The sequence below is a fragment of the Engraulis encrasicolus genome, chromosome 24 (assembly GCF_034702125.1).
Source record: "Engraulis encrasicolus isolate BLACKSEA-1 chromosome 24, IST_EnEncr_1.0, whole genome shotgun sequence".
In the NCBI taxonomy this organism is placed as follows: Eukaryota; Metazoa; Chordata; class Actinopteri; order Clupeiformes; family Engraulidae; genus Engraulis; species Engraulis encrasicolus.
The window spans coordinates 18969648-18978527 of NC_085880.1; the positions used below are offsets into that span (position 1 = coordinate 18969648).

The window sequence follows — 8880 nt, forward strand, 5'->3', positions numbered from 1 at the left end:
TGTGTGTGTGTGTGTGTGTGTGTGTGTGTGTGTGTGTGTGTGTGTGTGTGTGTGTGTGTGTGTGTGTGTGTGTGCTTGCTTCGCATTAAACATCATTACAACAGCACTACACATAATGACGTTTATTGGCCATATAAAAAAGGCTCAAGTGAAAATCAATGAATATGCAGCAGCCCACTTACTGTGAACACCTTCAAAACCCTTAGCGCCCTCTGCAGGAGAGCCCTGGAATAGAGAGAGAGAGAGAGGGTGTGTGTGTGTGTGTGGGGGGGGGGGGGGTAGGGGGAGGGAGAGGAGGGAGAGAGGGAGAGAGGGAGAGAGAGAGATACATATATTTAGAACAGCCATTTTCAAGAATACAAACGCCAAAATATAGACCAGCTTTGTCTAAACACAAGATTACAAGATTAACCTATATCACTTTCACTCTCTCGCTCACTCTCAAAAGCATCTCTCATCCCCAACACCCCAAATGTTTGAATAAGTCACAGCATAATTTACCAACTTCAGCTTGACAAAATTGATCTTTGATGTGATTATTTATTATTCTCATGATTTTTTCTAGGCCAAAGGATCCACTTGGCCAATGCCAAGCATTACATGTATGCAAAAGAATAGGGGGGAAGGAATAGAATATGGTGGAGAGAGAGAGAGAGAGAGAGAGAGAGAGAGAGAGAGAGAGAGAGAGAGAGAGAGAGAGAGAGAGAGAGAGAGAGAGAGAGAGAGAGAGAGAGAGAGAGGAGGAGGATAGGAGGACAAGGGGTATAGAGTGGGGGGAGAGAGCGAGGGGAAGAGTGGAGAGAGGGAGGAAGAGAGAGAAAGGTAGAAAAGGAGAGGGACAGAGAGAGAGAGAGGAGAGGGGGTAGAGAGAGGAGGAGGGAAAGGGGTAGGGAGAGAGAAAGAGAGGGTGGGAAAGAGAGAAAGAGAGGGTGGGAAAGAGAGAGAGAGAGAGAGAGAGAGAGAGAGAGAGAGAGAGAGAGAGAGAGAGAGAGAGAGAGAGAGAGAGAGAGAGAGAGAGAAAGAGAAAGAGAGAGAGAGAATAGATGGGAGTTATGACAGCCTTGACAGGAGGTCCTTGTCTAATCCTCCATTGAGCAGCTCTGTGTTCCTGCTGGCCAGACTCCCAGCACACCACTATTACTGTAATTAAAAATGCAGAGAGCGTTCACACACACTCCACTCACAGTGAGAGTGGAGAAGAGGGGAGGATGAGGAGGGGAGGAAGAAGAGAGGAGGATGAGGGAGGGAGGTAGGGAAGGAGAGATGGAGGGTGAGCAGAAGAGAGGGAGGGAAAAGAGAGAGCGGAGAAGAGAGGAGGATGAGCAGGGGAAGAAGAAGAAGAGATGAGAATGAGGAGGGAGGGAAGGAGAGATGGAGGGTGAGCAGGAGAGAGTGAGAGAGAGAGAGTGGGAAAAGAGAGCTGAGGAGAAAGACTGAAATAAGGAAGTGTGGAGAGACTTTCAAACCGTGTAGGAGGCCTTAACTACACACATCCACCTCAAGTGGCCTGAGGTGCTTGACCCAAAGGCAAAGGCAAAGGCAAATATGAAGTCTAAAAGTCTGTAACATTTTAACCCCTTAGCGCAGAGCCTATGTTATAACCTTATTGTCACCAACATTGTAATGGTTATGTCTTAATCTGTTACTTAAAGTGATACTGTCCCATTTTTTTAAAAAAAAATAAGCTCATATTACACCTCCCCTTGAGTTGAATAAAAGGGTTACCGTTCTGCTGTACTTTCAACCGTTTTCTGGTTATAGCAGTGCAAATTTCACCACCAAGCTAGCAGTTAACATTGAGTCCTGTTGTGTTTGCAGTTATTACTCGGTTGTAAGTTACACACACACATTCAACCTTATGTGCTACAATAAAGGACGGACACAAGAGTTGCCATTAACGAGCCGTGGCTCCTTTAGTGACCTTGTGAAGACTCCATACAGACTAATGTGCATGTGCATATTACTATTAAAACAATCACTATCAATGCGCAATGAAATAAAGTAGACCCATATATTCCCATACATACAGTAACAATCCTCCCTTCCAGCATTGATATCCCCATTTAACTTAACTGCTTTACCTGAATATTAATAACTAAAACTAACTAAACCCTAACTATTTATCTACTCTCAATCTGTCTCAGTCCTGGAATCTCTCGGGAGGTCTCCTAATCCTTTCTGGGTAACCTCTCACTGGTGAGGTGTTCGCAGTAGGACTTTGCGGAACAGGGTTCACAGCAGGACGTTGAGGAACAGGGTTCACAGCAGGACGTTGCGGAACAGGTGACGCGGGTGCAGAGCCACCTGCATCATCTTCAGGGCCGCCGGTGTCTTGGGCTTCGTCACTGAACTCGAAGTCACCATGTAATGGCGTATCGTTGGCATCTACGCTTGTCGACAGCTGATCCACGTGTCTACGCCACACTAGGTCCTGCCCGACTTTTACTTGGTATGTCAACGGTCCTGTTTGTGAAACGATGGTGCCAGTCTGCCACTTTTGTCCTTTATTGCGGTAGTCTTTGGCTATCACCTGTTGTCCCACTTGGAATGTACGCAATGAGCGTGTCTGGGATCGGAGAGCAGATTCAGACTGTTTCTTCTGTACATGTTGCTGTAGACTGGGTTTCAGTAAGTCTAAGCGTGATCGCAGGGGACGCCCTAGGAAGAGCATAGCAGGGGTCTGTCCTGTTACAGCATGGGTGCTGTTGCGATAGGCCAGCAAAAAGTTTGCAATCTTCTGCCGCAGCAATGCTGTGTCTTTATCCATGGCCTTTATTGAATGTTTGAAAGTTTGAATGAAACGTTCAGCTTGGCCGTTAGAACCTGGATGGTACGGCACAATGGTGGTGTGTTGTATGCCGTTCTTTCTAACAAAGCGCTGAAACTCTTCGGCGGTGAAAGGTGTTCCGTTGTCACTCACGATCTGATGCGGAAGGCCTGTGCGTGCGAACAGGGCCCGTAAGAGTTCAACTGTCTTTGCAGAGGTTGCGGTCTTTGTGCAGAAAACCTCAGGCCACTTTGAGTGCGCATCAACAACGACTAGGTACATGTGGTCAAGGAAAGGTCCTGCGTAGTCAATGTGCACACGTTGCCATGGTTTTGTAGGCCATTCCCACACATGCAGTGGGGCTGTTGGTGGAGACTTTTGGGTCTGTTGACACCCATAGCATGTCTTGGCTAGTTCTTCAAGCTTTTCATCGATTCCAGGCCACCATACAAAGCTCCTTGCGAGGCCTTTCATTTTCACCACGCCTAAGTGTCCCTCATGTATCACAGTGAGAACCCTCTGGCGCAGCTTCGGTGGTATGACTACCCTCGCCCCCCACAAAATGCATCCTTGATGCACTGTGAGCTGTTCTCGTCGACTTGAATAGCCCGGTAAGGATGAGTCACCGTGGCGTGGCCAGCCTTTCAGCGTCAACTCGTAGACTTTGGACAAGACAGGGTCGCGGCCTGTCTCTCGTGCGATCTCCTCACTTGTGACTGGTAGAGGATCCACTTGTGGATCCACTCCTCCCTCAAAATATAGAGGATCCACTTGTGCCATCTGGAACATATCCACAGCTTCCTTGGTCTTTACTGGTGGTGCGACTTGTAGTGGCAAACGGGACAGCCCGTCAGCGTTCCCATGATGTTGTGTGCCCTTGTACTCAATGCTGTAGGTGTGAGCACTCAGGAACAAAGCCCACCGTTGCAGTCGTGCAGCGGCCATGGCTGGCACTCCCTTAGCTGGATTAAAGATGGAAACAAGGGGTTTATGATCCGTGAGGAGGGTAAAGTGCTTACCATAAAGATATTGGTTGAACTTTTTCACTCCCCAGACCAGACTAAGAGCTTCTCTGTCAATTTGCGCATAGTTACGCTCAGCTGTATTCAGAGATCGGGAGGCAAATGCTATTGGTCGCTCTGTTCCATCACTGAATCGGTGTGATAGCACGGCTCCGATTCCGTAAGGCGAAGCATCACATGCTAGCTTGAGAGGCACTTGGGGGTCATAGTGAGTTAAGACATTGTCTGATGTCACTAACTCCTTTGCTTGCTTGAAGGCCTTTTCACAGTCCTGGGACCAGTGCCACTTATTGCCAAGTTGGAGTAAGCAATTCAAGGGGTGTAGCACTGAGGACAGGTTGGGCAAGAATTTTCGGTAATAATTTACTAGGCCCAAGAAAGATCTCAGTTGAGAAACATTCTGTGGAGGTGGGGCCTTCAATACAGCGTCAATTTTGTCTTTGCATTTGTGTAGCCCGTTTTTGACCATTTTGTGGCCACAGTATTCAATTTCATCTTGAAAGAATTCACATTTTGCTTTGTTGGCCCGTAATCCAAATTCATCCAATCTTTTGAGCACTTTTTCCAGATTTTCAAGGTGTGCGTCGTCATTTTCTCCTGTAATGACTATGTCATCCAAATAGCACTGTGTATTCGGTATGCCCTGTAGGACATGCTCCATTGCTTTCTGCAGGTTGCCGGTGCTGAAGCGATGCCGAAGACCAGGCGGTTGTACTGATAGAGACCTTTGGAGGTATTGATGGTCAAGTACTTTTTAGACGACTCCTCCATCTCCATCTGTAAGTACGCTTGTGCTAGGTCAATCTTGGAGAATCGCTTACCTTGGCCCAGAGCTGCAAAGATGTCATCAATACGCGGTAGAGGGTACTGTTCCGCCTTCAGGACCGGATTGACTGTGACCTTGAAATCTCCACAGAGGCGTACTGAGCCATTTCCCTTTACCACTGGCACTATTGGCATTGCCCATTCAGACCAGTCCACTTTCGATAAGATGCCCTCATTTTCCAGCCTTTGGAGTTCATTTTCCACTTTGGGGCGGAGAGCGTATGGAACCTGGCGCGCCTTGTGGAATTTGGGAACAGCGTCATCTTCCAGCACAATCTGGGCTTTCAGGTGTTTAAGTGTGCCTATGCCATCTTGAAACACTTCACCTGCATTGGTAAGTATTTTATTCAATTTTTCAGTTGTAGAGCCGGTGCTCTGCTTTTTGGTCACTGTTGCTTGCATTTCTTTAATTGACTGCCAATCCAATTGTATCTCACAAAGCCATTCACGGCCAAACAGGGGTGCACCTCCTCTCTCAACAACATACAGGGACAGCACATGGCGTTGATCGCTGTAGTGTACCTTCACCTTGACCACGCCCATTGGGGCTATGCGCTCCCCTGTGTAAGTTTTGAGCATTACATCAGTAGACTGTAATTTTAGATGTGAGAAGTGTGCCTGGTAATCCTTTTTGGAGATGACTGACAATGCAGATCCAGTATCTAACTCCATGGTCAGTGTTTTCCCCTCCACTTTAGGTGAAACCCATATAATTCCCCTGTTGGGTCTTTTCAATGAGCATACATCAAAGCAGGCTAGGTCTTGTGCACTATCTGTGTCAGAAGAGCAAGTTTCAATGTCATGCATTTCTCTTTGTTTATCTTTTCGTTTGTGGAACTTTTTCTCTTTCACTTTTTCTCTCATTTTGGTTTTGCACATTTTCTGTATGTGACCTGTTTTCTGGCATTTGTTGCATTCTTTATCTTTAAACCAACATTCAGCTGGAGTGTGTGACTTCTTGCCACAGCGATAACATGCATCACTTTTCTGTTGTCTTTTGTCTATCTTGTGCACATTGCACTCGTGTACATGGCATTCTTGCGCCATCTGCTGTTGCAGCTCGGTAGCGCCTTTGGCAGCAGCTTCCATTGACGTCGCGAGCTCAATGGCACGTTTCAGCGTCAGGTCTTTTTCTGTTAACAGCCTTTTCTGTATATTTTCGTTGATCAGCCCGCACACAAATCTGTCTCGCAGTGAATCTAATAGATTTCTTCCAAATGAACAATGCTCAGACAGTCTCCTCAACTCTGCCACGAATTCAGCAATAGACTCTGTCTTCAACTGGTTTCGTTTATGAAATTTAAAACGCTCAGCGATGACGAGAGGCTTCGGATTCAGATGAGTCTCTAACGCAGTAACAATGGCTGTGTACGACTTATCAGCAGGTTTATCTGGAGTCATTAGGCTGCGCAGCAAATTATATGTCTTAGCTCCCATTACACTAAGCAGTACAGCTACCTTTTTGCTGTTTGGAATGTCGTTTGCAACAAAGTACTGATCCAACCTCTCAATGTATGTTGTCCAGTCCTCCGCCGCACTATCAAAACTGTTCATTCTTCCGATTATCCCTGCCATGGTTGGTGCGGTATTTACCGTCGGGTTTGGCTGATTTTGTGACATTTTCCTCCGCGTTTCAATGTGCTAGCTTCTATCACAGTCAATAGCAGTTTAGCTCGCCAGAGAACATCACTCACGCGCTCTCGGTGGGTACTCTTCTCGCCGTCGAAGTTTCTCCACTTTCCTCACGAGTTAAAGTCAAGCTCCGCTTGGATTCTTCACAGATCCTCGTCGCCAATTGTTGTGTATGCAGTTATTACTCGGTTGTAAGTTACACACACACATTCAACCTTATGTGCTACAATAAAGCACGGACACAAGAGTTGCCATTTAACGAGCCGTGGCTCGTTTAGTGAACTTGTGAAAACTCCATACAGACTAATGCGCATGTGCATATTACTATTAAAACAATCACTATCAATGCGCAATGAAATAAAGTAGACCCATATATTCCCATACCTAACAAGTCCTATGAGACCAGTTAGCCGCTAGCTATTTCAACTGCTAGCATGGAGGTAAAATTTGCACTGCCATACTCAGAGAAAGTACAGGAGAAAGGTAAAACACAATTATTTAACTCAAGGGGAGGTGTAATATGAGCTTATTTCCAAAAATGGGACAGTATCACTTTAAGGCTCTCGGTACTGTCATAGCGATGTTGTTATGATGTAGTTGAGTATTTTCAACAAATAGTGAATAGGCCCGCCGGCGACCCCATCTGCAGTAAGAGGCTACAGCCTGTATGGTACTGCTGGATTATTCACAAACATCATATGATAAAAGCCATAGTAGACAGCCAATTACAAGGAAAACAACCTGATGAGGTAGATTACTGTGCTATAGAGCTTGTCCACACACACTTACACATCCACATTTCAGGAGGACAGTTAGCAGCGTACCATTAGCCCTATTGTAACAGTACATTCAAAGCATTTCTAGAAAATCACATTTGTATCTGATGGGTGCTTTTGCAACATCATCATGCTATACGTACAGTAATTCATAAAAATCAAACATTCTTGGTTTGACTGACAGGCGAAGCTGACCTCAAAACACAACATGAACTGTCTGCAGGGACGCCTCGTGGGAATAAGGTTACAGATTCAATCATTTTAACATGGCGCGCGTGAATGTGGTCATACATAAAAGAGACGGTGACCTCCGCATCCCACTAATGAAGACAGTATCACATCACGTCACTACTTCTGTTTCACGCTGAAACACGATCCAAAATGACAGAGACTTGTGGGCGAGGGAAACGTGCCTAGATGAAGCAAACCCGAGCCAGCCAATGGAGTTGGATGCTGCTTACTTCCAGGAAGCTTTTACATTACATTGCATTGCATTAAGCAGACGCTTTTATACAGAGCGACTTACATTTAGGCTACTATTTTTCAGGGTATTGGTTACAGTCCCTGGAGCAATGTGAGGTTAGGTGCCTTGCTCAAGGTTACTTCAGCCATGGATGCAGGTGTAGGGAGAGGCCAGGTGGGATTCGAACTTACAACCCCCGGATGGAAAGACCAAGTCCCTAACCGTTACACCACAGCTGCCCCCAGAAGCTCTATGCAGAACACACACTATCACAACTCGGAAATGAAGTAATATGCAGAACACACACTATCACAACTCGGAAATGAAGTAATATGCAGAACACACACTATCACAACTCAGAAATTAAGCACTACTGTATGCAGAACACACACTATCACAACTCAGAAATGCTAATAATCTGCCACTGGGACTTGTATATCGGGATATGTCATTGCGACTTATATATAGGGCTATATCTCTGGGTCTTTGTAAGAATAATTATACATCCCTATAATTTAAGGAATTATGAATCCATTTAATAAAAGGGACCTTCCTCTCCCTTTGGCCAAAGCGTAAAATCGTACTGCTCTTGTCCTTGTGCATTTATTGGTAATTATATACAAAATTGTCTAATTCTCTTAACAGTCTTATCTATCAGTATAGGCCTATATCATTGGACTTAAACATTGGGACTTATGTATTGGGATACATCACTGGGTTTTACTATACTGTGTATATTTATATATATCACTGGGTCTTATATACTGGGATGGGACTTACTGTATATATTGGGATATATCACTTAAATCTACCACTCTTAATCACCTGTCGTCCGTCGTAGTGCAGATAAGATAGCCAGCGATCTGACTCGCTGTTCGCTGAAAAAAACTAGCCAACATCATAAGATTGCTATGACATCACAGACAGCCATCAACAACATTGCTATGACATTACAGAGCGTCATAAGTCAAAGATGAGGCCGGCCTTACGATTTGGTAACATCAGCTTATAATGGAGGCTTTGCATCAAAGGGATAAAGCACAAACTAGCTTCACCCCAGAGATAACCAAAACATTTCCAAGTTTATTGCATGTCTCCTAGCAAATGTTAAACTGTGTCCCCTTCTGTCTCATGCCTGATACCAGACACTGTGCCGGACATTTCTCAACTCTGCTCTTAATTCAGTGACACCATCCTTAAACATTACTGCTTTAAACATTTACAGTATAGTGCTCAGGCACAGTATACCATTGGGTACGTTTCACAGTCTGATATGCAAACACCCAAGCCAGACCTGCTGGCAGCTTTGGCTGGGCCCGGGACAAAGTCATATGACAGAGCCCTAAATAACATTCAATACATACAGAGTAAAGAGGACCCAATTCCTCCCTGATC

At 45.3% G+C, this 8880-nt stretch overlaps 1 protein-coding gene across 1 annotated transcript in view; it reads right to left on the bottom strand.

The window, feature by feature from the left end:
- LOC134441713 (sorbin and SH3 domain-containing protein 1) overlaps nucleotides 1-8880 on the bottom strand; it is a 127190-nt gene that overhangs the window by 87839 nt on the left and 30471 nt on the right. Inside the window, exon 2 of the mRNA XM_063192103.1 lies at nucleotides 183-225. The gene's annotated coding sequence lies outside the window, so the exon portion shown is untranslated. The remainder of the gene's footprint in view (nucleotides 1-182; nucleotides 226-8880) is intronic.